This window comes from Aquarana catesbeiana, linkage group LG04 (genome assembly GCF_042186555.1).
Source record: "Aquarana catesbeiana isolate 2022-GZ linkage group LG04, ASM4218655v1, whole genome shotgun sequence".
Classification (NCBI taxonomy): Eukaryota; Metazoa; Chordata; class Amphibia; order Anura; family Ranidae; genus Aquarana; species Aquarana catesbeiana.
In genome coordinates, this window is record NC_133327.1 from 388,785,902 (window position 1) to 388,807,958 (window position 22,057).

The window sequence follows — 22,057 nt, forward strand, 5'->3', positions numbered from 1 at the left end:
CGGGCATCCGTATGGGGATCCATTGGCGAAGGGGCAGATCCCCTGGATGGTGAAAATTGCCCCAGAGGTCACGCCCAATGATGGTCACCTAACCATGCAATAACAATTGCTAGTCGGTGCGATCTCGGATTAATGTATAACTCAAGAATTGTATGGAATAAATGTTTAAGCCCCCCATAAGCCCCAAAAGGAAATGGGGGAGGAATGACAAATTGAGCACTTAAACAGTGGGGGAGCGCATCCACTCTGACCACATACACACATCAAAAAGCAGACATATAAACATCTATAAACACACAAGACATGAGTGCAAATAAATTGGCGATCATGGCACCAAGTGCCCAAGTCAATAATATCACATAACATATTATAGAAATTCATAAAGTTGGTCACTATTGAATTGTGTGCTTGACACTGTTGGATGAATCTATAGGCTCCCAGTACTATTTTTGAAAGATCAGTTTTTCAAGTAAGAATTACCTACGGGATTAATAGTGTAGTTTAATACTGCGGCATTGAGGGCATAATCCTGTATAGAGATAGCTAATTAGATTTTGATTGAATTGTAGGTTGTACACTTCAAACGAGTACACCTTATCAATACCCCTCCCTGCGGGGGATCCGGCTTTTTTGAGGCGATCGCCATTTGTTGGATGCAAAGAGCCAGTGATCTTCATTCCCTCCTCTGCCTTAGGCCATCAACTGGTCCTGGATCCTCAGCATCATGAGGTAGGAACCAGATATTTGGGAGCGCTGTTGGGTGGGAGGGCGCATCCATTTGCACACATCTATCCATGTTTTTTCTTTATGTATGTTGTACTTTGTAAACTGTAATAACATTTGTTGACATGTATACTTCTATTTAGAAGATAAGATTCCACGCTGTTCCTGAATAAGCCTTATGGCAAAATATGTAGAATACAAGCATGAACTACAGCATTACAACATCAAAAACATGTCCTTTTCTAACCAAAATGGATGTGGATGTATTGTATATATTGCTAGTTTAACTTTTTTCACGTATCTTAAATAGATATATAAATTGTGTTACTATATGTACATAATTAAGAGTGCACCTTCAAAGTCTCACCTCTCCCAAATTTTGTTCTCTAGGTGTTCAACTCAATTCACAGAAGGAAATACGTAATTAAATGCATGTGATAATTAATTAGTGATTGAGGTATGCCGTATTTAGAGAATGTGTACTGGTTGTTAAGAAGCGGTCGGCTGCCGCATCCCTAACCACTTAAGGACCAGCCTCGTTTTGGAATTTAGGTGTTTACATGTTTAAAACAGGTTTTTTTGCTATAAGATTACTTAGAACCCCCAAACATTATATATTATATTAATATATTATATATTAAACATTATATATTGTTTTTTTTCTAACACCCTAGAGAATAAAATGTCGGTCGTTGCAATACTTTTTTTCACACCGTATTTGCGCAGCGGTATTACAAGCGTGCTTTTTTTGGAAAAAAAAATCACTTTTTTAATACAAAAATAAGACAACATTAAAGTTAGCCCAATTTTTTTTATATTGTGAAAGATAATGTTATGCCGAGTAAATTGATACCCAGCATGTCATGCTTCAAAATTGCGCCCGCTCGTGGAATGGCGTCAGACTTTTAACCTAAAAAATCTCCATAGGCGACGTTTAAAAAATTCTACAGGTTGCATGTTTTGTGTTACGGAAAAGGTCTAGGGCTAGAATTATTGCTCTTGCTCTAACAATTGTGGTGATACCTCACATGTGTGGTTTGACCACCGTTTTCATATGCGGGCGCTACTCACGTATGCGTTCGCTTCTGTGCGTGAGCTCGTCGGGACGGGGGGTTTTAATTTTTTTTTTTTTTCTTATTTTTTTTACATTATTTTATTTATTTTTACACTGTTAAAAAAAAAATGTGTCACTTTTATTCCTATTACAAGGGATGTAAACATCCCTTGTAATAGAAAAAAGCATGACAGGACCTCTTAAATATGAGATCAGGGGTCAAAAAGACCTCAGATCTCATATTTACACTAAAATGCAATAAATAAAAAAAAACAAATTAAAAAAAATGACATTGAAAAAAATGTGTCCTTAAGACGTATGGGCGGAAGTGACGTTTTGACGTCGCTTCCGCCCTGCAGTGTCATGGAGACGAGTGGGCGCCATCTTCCCCTCACTCATCTCCAGGCACAACAAGGGGACAGACGTGATCACCTCCGATGCTACCGATGGCTCCGGTAAGCGGCGGAGGGCACCGGATCGCGGCGGGAGGGGGGGCCCCTTTCCCTCCACCAATAAAAGTGATCTCGTGGTGAATCCGCTGCAGAGACCACTTTTATCTGAAAGCCGACCGCTGCACAAAAACGGGGATACCAGGGTTATGGCAGCTAGCTGCTGCCATAACAACGATATCCGCCGCCAAACTTAGGAAGTAAATTGGCGTGTGGCAGTCGGCAAGTGGTTAACAACCGATGAGTCATCATTGTCAGTGGGATTCCCCGCTGACAGCTGAATTTAAAAAAAAATAAATAATTGCCGGCAATGAAAAATTAAGAAAATAAACAGCATGGGGTCCCCCCAATCCATTCCAGGCTCTTTGGGCTTGGTGTTGTTTTTGAGGGTGTTGCCTTATGAGTTTATGTGAAATCTCCATTAGCAACTGAGAATATTTGTATATAGATATATACTGTATATAGTTTTGGATAAGAAATAATAGTAGTGTGTATGTGATATTGTTTCAGTAAAGGGTTAACTTAGCTAGATGTAAATTTATGACAGGCTTTGCCTGAGAAGAGCTAATTCATTTAAAAGTTCCATGTAGTATGCGAGAAGCATGTGCTGTGGAGACGCTCTGCTGTGTACCTAGCTTAATATTCAAAGGGCCAGGAAGAGATACTATCTGAAGTGTGTATTCGTTACAGGGCCAAATTCATTAGCTCGATAAAGGCCTTTGTATTCCTCTGTGCTAATCAACCATTTATCCATTTCAAAGGGGGTTTGATAGGTTGAGAATATTTCTTTCATCTGTTCAGAAAAGGAGGTTTTGCCCTAGCTAATGCCATGCATAGTTAAGTGCCCCGTTCAAGAGAAGGGGACGACCTCCACCTTAATTTCTCTTCAAACAAATTATCACTAACTCGTTAACCCAAGAGGAGGAAGTTGCCCAAACTAGGAGATATGCCTGGAGGGAGTAGAGGGCTAACAGAATACCCAATCAGAGTGGCCCTGTTCAAGTCAATGAGAGATGGGCCTATAAGAGTAGTCCCAAAGAGAGTGGTTAGGAGAGATGAAAACTGACCTGGCCCAGGACCATTAATATAGGTAATTATCAGAGCATCTCCCAACACTTAAAGGTATACCTGCTTGTCATATGTTTGTTTGTTTACTATTTGTATTGTGATGAATATACTCTGTATTCCTGTATTTTAACCTAATATTTCCTCCCTTGTTTAAGACTATAGATATTGTCTGTGTAGGTAAGTCGACTTTTTAACGATACTCTAATAAATAAAAATAAAGTTCCTCGCTAGCTTTTGCCATTGGCTTCCACAGTCTGACAGCTCTGCCACCTCCAGCCGCTAAATAAGCTAAGTAGCGGTGCCCACCCAGTGACATCCCTGGGCAGCCCCGCCCCTTGTGACATCACCAACCCAGCATGCCCCCAGTCAGTAATGTCAGTCAGTAATGTGACATCACCAGGTGGCACCTCCCCTTAGTTTATTTACCGGCAGGAGGCAGCGCAGATATCAGATGGTGGGAGCCAGCATCGGGAGTGGAGCTTTTTTTTTTTCTTTTTCTCAGGGCGGCAGTTGTGGAGGGCATTGTGAATGACAATGGATCTACACCGAGGGACTTTTTTTGTTGTTTTTTATTAAAGGATTTGGCAAAAACTGCCTCCTTTCTTTTTTTACACTACACTTATTTTTTTGTTGAATATCGGTAGGGCCAAGATCTGGGGGCTTTTGCGGTGTATTGTCTGGTATGGATTTTGTAGGAGGACCCCACACATTTTTTTTTTTTTAAATTGGCACGGGGTTCCCCTCAAAATCCATACCAGAACCGAATGACGTGGTATGGATTGGGATGAAGGGACCCAATGCCATTTTGTTTTCTCAATTTTTTATTGCTGACAATTTTTTTTTTTTTACATTCAGCTGTCAGCGGGGGAACATGGATGACAGCTGATTGCTTATCATGACAGTTACTGGTTGTTAAGGACGCTGGCGGCCACCTGCTCCTTAACAACACAATATTTACTACTGGTAATAAATACGCAAGCTACCGACAGACATTAAACTGCCACATGTTTTCACTACTTAAATATTGCATGAGGTCAGTATTCTGCGGTATTTTAGTAGCATTTTTTAGAGAATGCCAAAAAATGTTTGAAAAATGCTGTGCAGTATCTTACCGCATACTCAGATGCGGTAAGATGCCACTTTGTAAATGGAGCCCAATATCCTGCTTTTAACTCTCATCAAGTTCTTATATAACCTTATATCATTTATTCTAAAAAATATAGCATAATAAAGCTAGTATCCCTTTAAAAGGGCCCGACTGAATCTACCTATTTACTGTGACAGAATACCCAGCAGTATGAAGTGCACATTAGTGTGGAAAAGCAAGGTTTAATCCAGAGTGCTCATGATTGACAAACCAAATTACCTTAACCATTTTATTTTAGGTCAAGATATTGATTGCAAGTAATAGTTTGATAACCAAGCAATTTTCATGTTTTTGGATTCTCCTGAATGTATTCATGAAGATTTTTTTTTTTTTTTTTTAATTTTTTATTTATATTAGAAAACCGGTTCACCGGGACATACAGTAGAAACATAACTGTAATCAACAGCAATACATACATCGGTATAGGAACAATATGTGTCGTATATTGACAAAATTTGAAAAAACATGACTTTTCTGTTTCTGTAGTTTTTAGAGGCAATGAGGATTTTACAGTGTCGATGATCTATAGAATTCTACAGCAGCATAGTTTCTGATCACAATTCCAGCTGTTAGCATCGACTACTGAAACCATCTGTCTCATGTTTTCTGCTAGTCATCTATCTGTCAGTGTGTCATGTATGTGGTTTTAGCATTTTAGTGTATCTTAATCCCCGGGTTAGCGGCTCTCCAGTTATTTTATTATTTCGAGAGGAAAGAAGAAAGAAATAGTTTGTGAGGGAAAGAACAGGTTTAGTAAAATAGAGTGGGAGAAGACAGAATTAGGGAGGGAGGGGGGGTAGGGTATGAGGTAGGTGGGGGTAGTACCAATGGGGGGGGGGGGGTTGGGAATCTTAGTGGTAGTTCATGAGTCCTTGTATTCGCCTAAGTCTCTGAAGTCTTGTTCCTATCTACAGATTGCAGCATAACCTCATCTGCCTCGAAGTGTCTGACCTTCCTCAGAGTACTTGAACATATTCCATAATTGCCAGGTTTTGGTGTACATTTCTTGTCTGTTTTGGCTCGTGAGGATTAGGTCCTCCATTTGGTTTATTTCCTCAACCTTTTGGAGCCACAGGGCTATGGTTGGTGGATGAGTGGATTTCCATAAGGTTGGGATGCACGATTTTGCCGCGTCTAACAGGTGTCGTATCACTGACTTCTTGTAAGCCCGTGCGGGGGTGTCAGTAGCGTGTAGGAGGAAGTATGCTGGGTCATCTGGCACAACGCGGTCTGTGAATTTTTGTGTTATTTGGCGGACTTCTCTCCAGAAGCTCTGGATTCCAGGGCAGGACCAGAAGATATGGAGGAGTGTGCCTTTTCCTTTTTGGCATCTCCAACAGATGTCAGATGACGAGGGGTATATTGTGTTAAGAAATGCCGGGGTTCTGTACCAATGGCTAAGGATTTTATAGTTCGTTTCTTGGATCTTGGTACATAAGGAGGATTTGTGGGTGAACTGTAGGATGTGTTGTTTTTTGCTGGTGGAGAACTGACATTTTAGTTCTTTTTCCCATTCGATAAGGCCCCGAAATTTATAATCCTCTAATGGAGTGATTAACATGCTGTAGGTTAGGGAGAGTGAGTGTGGTAAGGGCCCCGTTCCCGAACATAGATCCTCCATAGGTGCAAGGGGTTGATCGATATCAGTAGGTGGTGGCATGCTGCTGAGAAAATGATGGAGCTGTAAAGCCCTCAAAAAGTCTAGCCGAAACTGTCCCTCTGGGTCAGTCAACTCTGTGATAGACTTCCACCTGCCACTAATGCTGAAGTGTGAGGCTTGATATAATCCCCTCACCCTGAGTTCCCGAAACCCCCTATCGCTCACTCCTGGTTCAAACAAGGGGTTTCCTATTATGGGTTTAAGTGGTGAATTGCGAGAGAACAGGGGGGACGAGTCAATCAGGTGAGCGCAGACTCGTGCCGTGTTACCTATTAACGGGTGGCGTTTGAGGTCTGTTGGGAGTGCAGTGTAACACCAAGGGATCCTGTGTATAGGGGTTGTACTTTGTGCTTGTTCGAGTTGTGTCCATAGTTTGGTGGGTGTATGTCGGCACCAGTCAATAAGCCTTCCTAAGTGTGTTGCTCTATAGTAGGTCTGGAGGTCAGGCATTGCCAGTCCTCCGAATCGCTTGGGTAGCGAAAGAATTTTCCTGTGTATGCGTGATTTTTTCCCTGCCCAAAGGAATTTGGTAAATATTGAACGTATTTGGGTGAAGTAGCTTGTGGGTATGTGTATTGGGATAGTCTGCAGCAAATATAGGAATTTGGGTAAAATTGTCATCTTGAGGATGCTGCAACGTCCGAACCAGGAATGGAGTCCACCATTCCATTTATCTAGCAATAGCTGTACTTTTTTAAGCAGAGGTGGGAAGTTATGTTTGAACAATTGGGAGAATGATGGAGGTATGTATGTACCCAAGTATTTCAAAGCTGTAGTGGTCCATTTCAGATGGAAACTATTTTGTAGTTCTGTGAGTTGTGGTTGTGGAATTCCCAATCCCATCGCTTCGGACTTACTAAAGTTAATTTTCAAATTGGCTAATCGGCCATATATGCTGAATTCTATCATAAGGTTGGGGAGGGAGATGGTTGGGTTCGTGAGGGAGAACATCATGTCATCTGCGTATGCAGAGACTTTAAATTGTTTTTTATTAACTTCTACACCTGTGATGTCTGGGTTCAGTCTAATGTGGCATAGGAAAGGTTCCAAGGATAATGCAAAGAGCAGTGGTGAGAGGGGGCAACCCTGACGGGTTCCGTTAGTAATTGGGAAAGCTTCCGAGATTACTCCGTTCGCCCTTACTCTGGCCGTAGGGTTTGAATAGATTGCGGAGATCCAGTGCATCATTTTCTCACCTAGTCCTATGTGATTTAGTGTCGCAAACATGAATCTCCAGCTGACCCGATCAAACGCTTTTTCGGCGTCAGTTCCTAGTAGGATACAAGGTGATTTGGTACTGTTGGCTATATGAAGTAGGTTAAGGACTTTAATCGTATTGTCCCTAGCCTCCCTAGTTGGGACAAAACCCACTTGGTCTAGGTGGATTAGTGAGGTGAGGTGTTGCTGCAATCTAGTGGAGATGATTTTTGTAAAGAGTTTTAGGTCTGTATTTAAAAGAGAAATCGGGCGATAGGAGCCGCATTGGCTTGGGTCTTTGCCTTCTTTTGGTATAACAGAGATTTGTGCCTGTAAAGTGGATTTAAAAAATGTTCCTCCTGTGCCTAGGTTGTTATAAAGTCTGACCAGGTGTTGTCCAAGTGAGGGGAGAAGGATCTTATAATAGGGGATAGTGAGTCCGTCCGGACCTGGTGCTTTACCTGATTTAGAATTTTTTACAGCGGTTTGCAGTTCATTCAACGTGATTGGTTCTTCTAGTAAGGATTTAGCATCGTCAGGGAGGGTCGGCATAAGGGAGGATGAGATGTATTCTGTCATCTTATCAGGGGGAGTTTGTGTCTCTTTTAGATTGTAAAGAGATGTATAAAAGGAACTGAACTCCTGCACAATGTGCTGAGGTATGGAGATTTTCTGACCTTTGGGGGACATAATGTGGGGTATGTATGAGGTCAGTTTCTGTTCTCGTAACGATTGGGCTAGAAGTCTTCCGCATTTGTTCCCGGATTCGTAGTGTTTCCTTTTGCATACTTGTATTGCTGCTTTGGCTTTATACCGTAAGAGGTCGGTGATCTGTGTACGGACCGTGTCTAGATCTACTTCTAATTGTTTGGTGGGTCTTTGTTTATGACTTATCTCTAATGTTTCTAGTTTTTTAAGCAAAGTGTTCAATTGTGCAGTCCTTTGCTTTTTGAGTCGTGAGCCATGTTTGATGAGTATCCCCCTAATGACAGTTTTATGTGCCTCCCATACTAATCCTGTGTCACTGTCAGAGGTGGTATTTGTGGAGAAGTAGTGTCCTATTTCTTTAGTCACCTCAGCTAAAACTTCTGGGTCTTTCAGAAGTCCCTCATTTAGTCGCCACAGTGGTTTCTGTGTCGACCTCAGGTCTGGGAGAGTGTACTGCAGTGTAATCGGAGCATGGTCCGACCATGTAATAGAACCTATAGAGGTTTTTTTAACCGCTTGTAAATCCCTGTGGGGGATCAGAAAGTAATCGATTCTGGAGTACGTCTGGTGTGGTTTAGAAAAAAAGGTGTAGTCCTTTTCCCCGGGATGGAATAGGCGCCAAGCGTCAATCAGTTGTGAATTGTGTAGCGTCATACCGATGCGTTTGCGTAGGTCTCGCGAGGTAGAGGATGTTCCAGTGGAAGTATCCTCCGAAGGGATAAGAGGGACATTAAAGTCTCCCCCTAGTATCAAATGGCCGTCTGAGAATTGCGATAGTAGGTCTAGGTGTCGTTTGAGAAATCTGTCTTGCTGTGTATTGGGAACATATAGATTAGCTAAAGTCACTTTTGAGTCTCCTATCTTCCCCTTTATGAAGAGAAATCTGCCTTCCTTATCATACTTTACTTCCGTGAGTGACCATGGTATTTTGGATGAAATTAAAATGGAGACCCCTCTAGATTTAGCCTCTGTGTACCTTGAGTGATATATTACCGGGAAAAATCTGCTTTGAAGTGTCGGTAAGGAGCCTTCCTTGAAGTGGGTTTCCTGCAAAAAAACAACATCAGCTCCTAGGCGTCTCATGTCATTAACTAGCATGCGTCTTTTTTCAGGCGTATTTAGGCCCTTTACGTTAAGAGAGACTATGTTTATGGAGGCCATAATCATGGGTGGTAGGTAAAATACTATACGAGGTCTAGGTGGACGGGAGGGGAGGTGAGGGGGTTAATGGGGAGGGGGGTAAGGTGTGAGTGGGTAGGGTATAGAGTGGGTGCAGTAGGAAAGATTGAATAAGTTCAGAGAAGAGGAGAGAGTTTAAAGAGCTGTCACTAAAGAGTGCAGCTTAGTGCAATTACTAAATTAGCCACTCAGGCTAGTACGCTCCCCAGACACTGTACTGGGAATGGAGCGTTGTCCTATGTGGAACGGTGGAAAAACAGGGCCGGGAAGTGAGCTCCCGAACCTTTCCCTCCACCCCCGGCCATCAGTGGTTTTTATTTATCTGTGTAAAGTGCCATTAGCAATCACCAAAAAGATTAGTGAGTTGTGACGGTACTGGTATACTAACTGTTCAAATGTAACTATCAGAAGAGGCATGGTGTAGCATACAATGAAATAGGATAATACAGGGCTCTCCTGTCTAGAGCCCAAGGAACAGAATTGCAAACCAGAAAGCATAAAAAAAAAAATTTTTGTAACTCAACAAGTGCAATAAAGCAGAACATGTATCCCTCCCCGTCCAGCTGCATATAAGGTGGCCGAGCCAGGAAGGGTGGATTGAAACTGAACTGTATTGAAATGTGTATAACTAATCCAGGCTCAACCCTGTTACATGCAGGGCAGGACATTGGGGTTGTGAATAAGCAGTCCCGCACAGGGACGTGCCAGGTTGATCTGGCTCTCTCATGGCCGTTAACTTATACCTGGTGAGTATATATGAAATGTGAAATCCCCCCCTCCCCCCCCCCCACAGACCAGAACGTTAGATCTTAGGAGTCAATTTGTACTCTAGCGGCATGTGGGAAACCCGTAGCTGCCCAACAGAACCTGATCATCTTGTCGTGAAAGGTCTCTGTTGCACTAGTAGTCTATGTCATGCCGATCTCTGAATGCAAGGTGCCGAAGAAAGATGATGATCGTCGTTGGAGTTACATCTCTGGTCATTTCTATGTCTCTCAACCACTGGCGTCTGCTTGTCCCGCCTGGTTCCCACCAGCCGAAGAGGTAGTGTCTTTGAGTCTCCGGAGGGAGCTTGTGTAGGTGGATGGGGGAGGGTCCGGTGCAATAGAAAGGAGAAGGCATGTCCCTAGTGTTATATCTGAAAGGTTCTGCTGTGAGTCATGTCCAGGGGTGATGTGGACATCATTAGCCACTAGGCTATCATCTGGTGTGTTATACACACTGAAGCAGGGAGGGGGGGGAAGCCCGGGAAGAGGGGAATGGGATCGAAGTTTGTCCAACCTCCCCTCCTTCTCTAATAGATTGTGGAGGCCAGGTTACAGATCCCCGTGTGTAAGGACAAAGTCCCTTGCAATCTGACCTGGATGAGTCAAGCTGGATTGGGGAGGGATGGCCACAGGCCTACTCACGCTGTTCTCCTCCGGAGGCCGTTCTGCGTCTCCTTCTGTCTCTCTGGCGGCGGGGAGGGAGAGGTCCATGTAGTCTCAGGGGACCCGATCGGCCTTGTGGACGTGGTAGGAACTGGAGCCAGTCGGGGACTTGTATCGGTTCTGTGTCCATGAACCGGAAGAGCGCCGGGAGGTCCTCCATTCTTTGCAAGGAGAAAGAGCCAGATTCGTTGCGAAACACTACAGACAGTGGGTATCCCCATCTGTATGTCAGGCCTTTCTGTTTAGCAAGTTCCAGGAGAGGACGGAGGAGGGCTCTACGTCTCAGCGTGGCCCGCGAAAGATCGGGCAGTATTCTGGTCTGTTTGCCTCCTACCTCCACTTCGCCAAATTCCCAGGCCCGGCGCAGGATGGCCTCCTTTTGTGTGTAGCGGTGTAGTCTGCATACTACATCTCGTGGTCTGCTCGGGTCTTCAGATCTGGGGCCGAGAGCTCTATGGACTCTGTCCAGCTCGATGGTGAGATCTGGGTCATCCAGTACTGTGCGGAATATTCCCCTGAACGTCTCCCCTAGGTTGTCCGCTGTTGTTTCCTCCGGGATTCCCCGGAGCCGCAGATTGTTCCTGCGACTCCGGTCCTCGATGTCCTCCAGGTGTAACTGTAGAGCCACAGCGGAGTCCCGCTGCGAGTCTCTCGCCTGCTCAAGTGCCGCCACTCTTTCCTCCAATGCGGACACCGAGGCTTCGCCTGTGTCCATGCGATCTGCCAGTGTAGCCACCTCTCCACGCACTTCCTGCATGTCTCGTCGGTGTGTCTCCTCCAGTTTAAGGATGAGCGCCTCAATGTCCGATCGAGTGGGGAGGGCCTGCAACAGGGCCCGAATGTCCTGGTCCAGCCTAATGGTTTCCGGAGATTGTGGGGATGCCATCGTGTCCCTCACAGAGTCTCTGTAAATAGCCGGGGATTTATTAATATCGTCCTGGGAGCGTGATGAGGCTGGGTGTACGCTCTGTCTGGAGGCCTTCTGTGTCTCGTCGCGCGGTAGGCCTCGCGGCGCTGTTACTGTGGCTCCCGGAGATTTGCCCTGCACTTGCTGAAAATAGTGTCGGATCTCTCCTGGGCTCCTACCCACGGGTGTCCCCCGTGTAGTTGCTCTTGTCCTGTGCCGTTTGGTTGGTATCATGCCTTTGGCAAAGTGATAATAGCCGGGGTTTTTGGGACAGGCCGGGAGCTCCAAGAAAAAGCTGCTTCACTCAGCCATGTCCAGGCCACGCCCCTCATGAAGATTTTTTATCACCTTGCAGAGATTCTTAAAGTTCATAAATAGGAAAATGGGTGAACGGTTCAGCCTGAGCAGAAGTTCGGGCCAAACTCTGGTTGTTCGGCCGTTCGGGGAACAACGAACATTATGCAGTGTTCGCGGGAAATCCGAATGCCGCAGAACACTGTTAAAGTTTAATAATGCTTAAATTTAAACAATAAAAATGAAATATTTCTTTAAATATCATGCCTGGGGGGTGTCTATAGTATGCCTGTAAAGTGGCGCAGTTTTCCCGTGTTTAGAACAGTACAGCAGCAAAATGACACTAAAGAAAAAAGTCATTTAAAACTGATTGCAGCTGTAATGAATTGTCGGGTCTCGGCAATATAGATAAAACCCATTGGAAAAATATGGCATGGGTCCCCGCCCAGTCTATTACCAGGCCCTTTGGGTCTGGTATGAATATTAAGGGTAACCCCAAACCAAAAATTTAAAAAAAAATTGCGTGGGGGTCCCCCCAAAATCCATACCAGGCCAAGCATGTCTGCAGACCTAAACCCTATTGAGCATCTGTGGGGCATCCTCAAATGGAAGGTGGAGGAGCGTAAGGTCTGTAACACCCACCAACTCCGCGATGTCGTCGTGGAGGAGTGGAAGAGGACTCCGGTGGCAACCTGTGAAGCTCTGGTGAACTCCATGCTCAAGAGGGTTAAGGCAGTACTGGAAAATAATGATGGCCACACAAAATATTGACACTTTGGGCCCGATTTGGACATTTTTACTTAGGGGTGTACTCACTTTTTTTGCCAGCACAATTTAGACATTAATGGCTGTGTGTTGAGTTATTTTGAGGGGACAGCAAATTTACACTGTTATACAAGCTGTACACTCACTACTTTACATTGTAGCAAAGTGTCATTTCTTCAGTGTTGTCACATGAAAAGATATAATAAAATATAAAATATATTACAAAAATGTGAGGAGTGTACATCTATATCTATATCTGTGTGTGTGTGTGTGTGTATATATATATATATATATATATATATATATATATATATATATATATATATATATATATATATATATCGGCTTGGCATGGAGGCACGAACATCACCATACATTTTGGGGTTGTTTGCCCAGATATTGGGAGACTGGATCCTTTCTTTATTTCTCATATAACATTCTAGGTCTGGATACTTTCTTCTCGTACATTGACATGATAAATAAAACTATTGTGCTAGTGATGGTTAGCCCGCTGCTTTCCACTGATGCCTGGGGTTTTGTTGTGGTCCTCTATGCGTGTTGATATTTGAAGCTTGTTAGTTCTGTCTTTTAACAACATTCTTTAGCAACACATTATCTATCTTTGACTCTTGAAGTAATAAGAGTGAGAAACATGTCAAGTCCATGAGGCTTTACCCATTGAGCAGCCAGTAACCATATATTGTTTATCTGTCTCTGTATTGTTATCGATGTATTATCACATTATATTATTTTGGCTTTGGATTTAGCCTCTTTATAGATGGGATGCATGTTGCTTATTTGGTGTGATATACTGTACTATTTTTATCACATTTTATTCTGTGTCCGAATAAAGGAATGATTTTAGCCTTAATATGCATGTGTCTAATTAATTTAGGGGTCATGTCTTTAAAGTCCCGTCACTCACTCTTTTCTCTCAAATATGATCATTCGTTTGGGATGTGGTGTGATGTCTGAGCCTCAGTTGGACATTTAGTTTTGCATCTATAATTTACTTTGTAACAAACCTGTTAGATATATCTCTTCTACCAGGAGATCATTACTGAAAATTGTCAGTAGATTTTACCCATCTGGAGGGGAAACATCTACTTTGATTCTAAACAGGGGCGTAACTACCACCATAGTGACCCATGCGGGCGCTATGGGGCCCGCAGCCAAGTGGGGCCCAGTGAGGATGAGAGCACCGCCAGCACAGTCTCCTAGCCAGGGGAAGAGAGAGGAGAGGAAGAGGCAAGCTGTGACCTGTGCCCAATACAGCGTTGCCTTTGCCCAATACAGCCTGGTCTGCCTGTGCCCCATACAGCCTCACCTGTGCAGAGGAAGAGGCAAGCCACCCGGATCAGCAGAGAGCTGAATTGCCCGATGTAAGAGCTTTCATTAGAACTTACAGTGTTCCCGGGGCTCACGTCACATAGCTCCACCTCTTGGCCCGGTGCCTTTGATAGACAGAACGCCAATCCAATGCGGGACATGTGACGTCATCAAAGGCGTCAGGCCAAGAGGTGGGGCTATGTGACGATGAGCCCCAGGAAGACGGGAAATTCAAATGAAAGCTATTACAGCGGGCAATCCCGCTCTCTGCTGATCCGGGTGGCTTGCCTCTTCCTCTGCACAGGTGAGGCTGTATGGGGCACAGGCAGACCAGACTGAATTGGGCACAGGCAATGCTGTATTGGGCACAGGTCATGCTGCATGGGGCACAGGTCACACTGCATGGGGCACAGGTCACGCTGCATTGACACTAGGGCAGCTGTGGGGGGGGGGCTGTTTGCAGGGGGGCCCCATACAACATTTTGCTATGGGGCCCTGCTATTTCTAGTTACGCCCCTGATTCTAAATTTGTCCTACTATGACTGTGTTGTGTGTTCTTGATAAAGATCTTTCTGGCTCTAGATAAGTCTGCCTACTTAAATTACACTGCTGCTGTAATTACTGTGATTTACCTCTTGATACTACTTTGAACTTTGCTTAACTAATCTATTTTTAAAAACAGCTGTATAGTTTTCTGATTCATTGATATTACAGTTTGGGAGAAACGCCTAGTTCTGATTTGGTTTGTTAAAAGCTGTTGTTTTTCCTGGCTAAATTGTAAACTGTAACTGTAGTTATTGACAAGGGAACAGTTTGAAACTTTAGCTGGCCATACACTGATTAAAATTCAGCTGATTTAGCAGCGACTGGATGAATTTCAATCAATGTGTGGCTGTCCACCCTCAAGAGAAGTCAATAGTTTGATCAACTTCTGTCAAAGGGACATGCTGGAAAATGCTTTTAGATTGACAGCCTCTAATCAGTGTATTGTGACAGCCTCAGGAGCAGCTACAATGTATAAGTTGGGGCAAAGGGGGATTCCTGAATCTACCTCATTTGTGTTTTTTCGCTCTTTCCGCTGACTGAACAAATAAAAAACAAAGACAATGTATCGCAAGCTTTTGCTACTGGCTTGATGATACTACTGTATCTTTTTCAACTAAAAATGTCCAAGTCTCACATGACTCAAGGATTGGCACTTGGTTGCATTATGTGAGCTTCTACAAATAAACTCGCAACGGGGTACATGCCTTAATAGTCAATGTTAATGGATGCTGACCTGTGATCTCCTGCTGAAAATCCATACTTTCTCAGCACTGAAGGCCCTCATACTCAGCCTTGCATACAGTTCTCATTTTCTATTAGAGTAGGGATCACTGCAAAGTGCATCAGTACTACTTCCAGCAGTTGCACACTACCAGATCACAACAGGTTCCAGTCCTAAATTTCCACTATTGCCTCCATAGTAGGAGCTCATATAAGAATGAATTGATTAAGGGCAGGTATGCCTGGAGGGAGCCCACCCTTCCTTAAAGGCACAAGGGCGCATGTGATGCCCAGCAAGAGCATAATGGCAGCAAAGGTATTCAGTGTATCCCTGCACCAAATTCATCCGACTGTACAAAAAAGTGGCAACCACCCCAACCTATATTTGGCCTTGTCAGCAAGGTACACATGGAAGGGAAATGCACATCACAAACAAAATAAAAATTTCCCAGCATACTTACCAGCCGGCTTGAAAAATAACCAAATTGACCCTGTCTACAAGGACTCTCACCACAAATCTCATACCCTCAATAACGGGGACATAAAGAGTAATACTGGTTCAGGGTAGGGGTTAGCTGCTAGATAAATGTTTGGTATGTATTTTTAGGGCGAACCCTACACCGTTTAGCTTTTGGTGTGGGTTTCCTCATTAACATCTATACCAGATCCTCATATAAGAAAAGAGAGTTTTATAGATGAATGGATTCCCCACTCATTTGTTTACAAACAGAAGAAATCGAGAAGGAGCTAACATTTTAAGCAATGTGAATGTCTTTTTTTTTGGAACTGTGTATTTTGCTGTAGTATGTTGTATACATCGGTCAAGGGCATCTTCAAGACATGTTGTTTTAGGGAATTTTGCATTTGTTACTCTTTAATAAAATTGCTGCTCCCCACTAAACTAGAGAGTCTAACTGTCCAATCACAAAGGGTTAATGATGTGACCACATGGCCACTCAAAAACCTTGCTGAGGCTGCTGATGTCTTCTCATGGGACACACAAAACACCTCAGACACCCATGGGAGATTCTGAACTCACCTTGAAAGATGAACTTTAAGCATTACAGGTCTGCAATGCCTCACTAATGAGCTTTCCCATCAAGCTGAAAGGTATAAAGGTAAATATACATTGGGCAAACCAAGCTATACAAAAAATAAGAGAGAAACACTTCTGTCCTGGAGGATCATGTGAGCTTCCTGGAGGATGAGTTCTCACCCTTAAAGAGGGGCATACAAACTACACAAGCCAAAGTTACTAACCATGACCAATGACTGGAAGACATGAAAAGGACACAACATATGAAGAGCATCCACATACTAGCCTGCGTGAACATACAGAGAGTAAAAATGAGACAGCGTTCACAGAAAACTGACTGAGGTGAAGCTGTGCTGACTTGCACTGGGGAAAATCCCCCCTTCCAAAATAAAGAGCCAAATTGCTTTTAGTAAATCGAACCCAAAATCTTGACTAAAGCCATCAATAAAGGACATCTTAACTGGGTCAAGATTCTCTTTTTTTTCTTTTTTTTAGGGGAAGTATAGGGGCAAAAAGCAAAAGTACATTACTGACAAAAAGTGTCTCTGATGCCTTCAAATCCCCTGCTGTACCTGGTCAAATTTTGTTGGCTAGGGGTGAAACCATTAACCTCCCTGGCGGTATGATTATTTCAGATTTTAGGTGCTGAAAGCAGTACAATTATTTTGCATGGAAATTTGGTGTTTTATATTGTAGTCCCCACTTCAGTCCGTCATGAACGCTGCTGCCAGGCTCATCCACCTCACAAACCGCTCAGCGTCTGCTACACCCCTCTGCCAATCCCTCCATTGGCTGCCACTCAGTCACCGAATTAAATTCAAGATACTAACTATAACTTACAAAGCCATCCACAACCTGGCCCCCAGCTACATCTCTAACCCAGTCACAAAATACCAACCTAATCATTCTCTTCGCTCCTCCCAAGACCTCCTGCTCTCAAACTCCCTTGTCACCTCATCCCATGCTCGCCTTCAGGACTTCTCCAGAGCCTCCCCTATCCTCTGGAATGCTCTACCCCAATCCGTCCGATTTTCTCCTACTTTATCCACTTTCAGACGATCCCTGAAAACTCATCTCTTTAGAGAAGCCTATCTGGCCCCCACCTAACAACTGTACATTTATCTTCTCAATCAGCACATCACCCACAGTTATTACCTCTTGTATCTCTTGACCTTCCCTCTTAGATTGTAAGCTCTAAGGAGCAGGGCCCTCTGATTCCTATTGTATCAAAGTGTATTGTATTTGTACTGTCTCCTCAAGTTGTAAAGCGCTACGTAAACTGTTGGCGCTATATAAATCCTGTATAATAATAATAATAATACAGTACTGTAATCTGTAAGATTACAGTACTGTATGTGTTATGGTTTGTACATTTTTTTGAATTTGCCGCCAGGCTCCACCCCCGTGCGCTGCGACGCTCGCAGGGAACGGAGCCTGGCACAGAGAGGCTTCGGAGGAGACAGAGCCTGCAGACACAGCGGAGGACATCGCAGGATCCTGGGGACAAGGTAAGTAACTCCACACCAGGATCCTGCAATGTAATCCCGAGTGTGGCTCGGGGTTACCGCTAATGGGACTGAAATTTAACCCCGAGACACACTCAGGAATACCGTCAGGGAGGCTATGTTACTGCTCCATTTTTTATACAATAATCCTGATATGCAAGAACCTTTAACCTCAACCTTCTTATTGGGTGCTAAGTGAATGTGATACAGCTTAAAGTGTTTGTTAACCCAAAAAAAAAATAGATTTCCTGTTCCCCTAAAGCAGATAAAACAGCACAGTGCTTGTGCTGTGTAATTTGCCCCCCTCTAAACTGTAAAAAAAAAAGCAAGGCTTAATCTGGAGGCTGCATTCTTCGGCTATTGGCTGTGCTAGCTGACCATTTTTTCGTTTTGCTGCATATACCTCTACTGCCTTGCGGTTCTTTATGACCGCTGGGCATTCAGAGCTTTTGAAAAGTGGGTATCATCACTGGTTTTGAATATTTTCAATACAAGTGCAACTTTTATACAGCCATATTAACTTAGGGATAATCCTTTCATCCCGCCCATACTGAGCTCCCAGCAAATATTCAATCTAAGACTATTCTACTCTGGAGGTGAGTTCATGTTCAATTGTAGCCTGTTTTGAACACGCCCTCCTACCTTCTAAATACTACAAATATTGAATACACATTATGTGTTACAGGCACCATTATGTGATTTTGGATATAAACAACATCCCCCCACGGGAGATCTGGACACTTTGGGACCAAGGTGTGGATAAGCAATATCAAATCACCTGTGAGCAACATCATTGGAGCACACCCTCACGCCCTTCAAGATATGGGAGGTGGATTGCCCTCCCCCCGGTGTGTGTGTTTGTTTTGTTTGTTATGTGTGTGTAAAGAATAAAGAACAAAGACATTATTCATTAACTTTATATTCTTTTCTCTTCTCTTTTCATACTCCAAGAGCTGGAAGATATATGTTTTTATGGTTATCAAATGAAGTACTATGTCCCTTTCCTGATGAACCCACATCGGCAAAACATGTTGAAAATTGTGGACATAATATCTACTTATTTGTATGTGATTACAGTCTGTTTCGCTGTCACTGAATAGGCAAATGTGTATGTACCTATGACTGTGTTATACACTGTACTCTTCACTTTTTATAAATTTTTGGAAATTTCAAGATTCTAGTATGTTTACTCTTTATGTACCTTTAAAGTCCCCTCCGATCTCCACTCTTTGCTTCTTTTGAATTTTAGGGATGTTGGTACTATACTATGTTAAGGTTTTTGGAGCTGAATTCTGCCTATTTATTTGCCTGTAAAAAAAAAAAAAAACTGAAACTGCCATTTCCTGTATGCTCTCTCTGTACAGACCACAAAAATCAGGGCTGCTCTGCCCTGACCACTGTGGTCTGATTGCGTCCCTTCGTCATACGCTGCTGTCCCCTCTGCTATCCTTTATCCCCCTCACCCCCTCCCTCCTGCCATTCAGCTAGTGTCTGTGTGTCTCTGTCTCCGCTGCTCCGCCCCCCGCCGCTATTAGATAAATAGTAAAATACTAGTATTACATTATACTATATTAGTATAATGTAAATACTGATTTAGCAATGTCTTCAGGCCGGTCACGTGACTCTTGGCTGATTTCCAAGGCTACTACAGGAGAGCCTGAGGGGCCATGTGATCCCCCAGCTGACATCAGAGGGAGATTATGGCCACTCCTGCAGTATCCATCAATCGGAGCTGTACAGTGGCCGCGAGTCATGTGACCGGCCTGAAGACAGCTCTAACTCAGTATTTACAGCGCTCGTTTTTTTTCTAAAAGACAGGTATAGTGTGCTATGCTAGGTTCTAATAGAGGGGCTGGCATGCTTTGTGTTATATTGGTTAACAAACCCTTTAACTATGAATATGGAACAACTCCAGGAAGTTTTCCCATGTGGAATTTGTTCTTCATCCTGGATTTTGTTTTGTTAAAGTGGAGTTCCACCCAGAAATGGAACTTCCGCTTTTGGCATGTCATTTTTTTGGGGGGTGAGCGAATATCCTCTTTTCAGAGGGTTCCAGCTCCCACTTCTGGCACACCCTGAGCGCCAGAAGCAAGATCACCTCTCCCCCCTCCCTCTAGGCAATCATCTGGGACACGTCACAAGTCCCAGATGATTGCGCGGCCAGTCACGGTGCGCATGCACAGTGGGTGCCCGGCTGTGAAGCCACAGCTGGGCGCCCACAGTTACAATGCCGGCCCCGCCGAGCGGAGGGGGAGACGAGCGGGGCTTCATTCCCCTGCATCGCTGGACCCCAGGACAGGTAAGAGTCTAATTATTAAAAGTCAGCAGCTGCAGTATTTGTAGCTGCTGACTTTTCTTTTTTTTTTTTTAAGCGGAACTCCGCTTTAAACCCTGGAAGAGTTCCACCACCCTTTGTGTTACTTGCCCTAGACTATAGTCACTACAACTACTGGCTGTAAATTTATCTGGAATTCTTGCAGGCCTAATGTGGAGGCTACACAAGCTCTGTGCCACGCGGACCCTTCCCTACTGGAGTTACTTTAATGACCAAGATTTATGTTCTTTGAGGCTTGTACTGTAATACTCCAGAAAGTTCTTGATTCCCACTGGGATCATCCCTGCCTGGGGAGTTATGGAGTTCAATGGTTTATGCACACAATGACCTCAGTTATTGTTTCATGGAACATGAGGGGGTTTAAATGACCCAAATAAGAGAGAATCTATATTTTCCACCTTTCTACAGTATGGTTTGTTGGTGGCCTGTCTGCAGGTAACACATAAAAAAAGGATATTGATTCCCTCCTTTAAAAAGCAAAATGAAAACTCAGTATTATTAAGTGGATTCATCTTATGATATAAGCCCGAATTTAAACGATGCTCAATTGGTACTAAGGGGCCCAAAATGTGCCAGGAAAATTTCCCCCACACCATTACACCACCAGCCTGAACTATTGATACAAGGCAGGCTGGATCCATGCTTTCATGTTGTTTACACCAAATTCAGACCCTACCATCTGAATGTAGCAGCTGGGATCGAGACTCATCAGACCAGGCAACGTTTTTACAATCTTCTATTGTCCAATTTTGGTGAGCCTGTGCAAATTGTAGCCTCAGTTTCCTGTTCATAGCTGACAGGAGTGGCACACAGTGTGGTCTTCTGCTGCTGTAGCCAATCTGCTTCAAGGTTCTATGTGTTGTGCATTCAGAGATGGTATTCCTTGCTTAGCATACCTTGGTTGTAACGAGTGGTTACATCAACATCAACAAGACATTTTTGTCCACACAACTGCCGCTCACTGGATATTTTCTCTTTTTCGGACCATTGTGAGAGCACAGCAAAGAAGGGACACTGCCCTCAATTGAACCTTTCCACACCTGTCAATTGGAATGAGAGCACTTTTATTGAAAACTCTGGATGTTTAACGTTGGATAACTGGAGGTCATTATTTTACCCCCTTCTGTGTGGGTTAAAGCCATTTAGCCAAACACGAGAGTGTGAGGCAATAGGAGCTGGTGAGTTTGTCCGCCTAAGGGGAGTGGAATCACAGTCACAGAGGTGTGGTGGAAGATTGATTTATTGAAGATTTTCATTATATCATGTCACGGAGTAACGTCAAAAGGAATATATATATATTGATCTCACACTTTTTTCAGGACACGGTTGATATTATCTGGTGAACTGTATTGTGGATTTTTCATTATTTTAATATTTATACTTTATAATATCTATACTGTTTATGCAGTTATCCACTTTTATTTAGGTTAATTGATTTAGCGCTGCTATTTGGTTTCACTATTGGTAGGGGCTAGGTTTATGGTGAATCAAATTTTTGCTTAACATGTCAAGCAGGGCCCTGTTGCATGGCAGAGCTGTGCAAATCTCAGAACTGGATGAACAGAAACATAAATGCAGTAAAACAAATCTCTCTCATTATTTCATCGGTGTATTTTTTTTTTGCTGGAAGTTCAGCTTTATGTTGATAATGCAATACATTAACCACTTACCAACCACCGCACGACAATGTACGTCTAAACTTTGGTGGTGGATATCGTTGTTATGGCAGCAGCTAGCTACCATAACCCTGGTATCCCCATTTTAGTGCGGCAGCCAGCTTTCAGATAAAAGTGGTCCCTGTGGCGGATTCGCCACGAGATCACTTTTATAGGTGGCGGAAGAAGGGGCCCCCCTTCCGCCGTGATCCGGTGCCCTCCGCCGCTTACCGGAGCCGTTGGTAGCGGCGGATGTGATCGCATCTGTCTCCATCCTGTGTCTGGAGACGGGTGAGGCTAAGATGGTGCCCACTCATCTCCATGACACTGCTGGGTGGAAGCGATGTCAA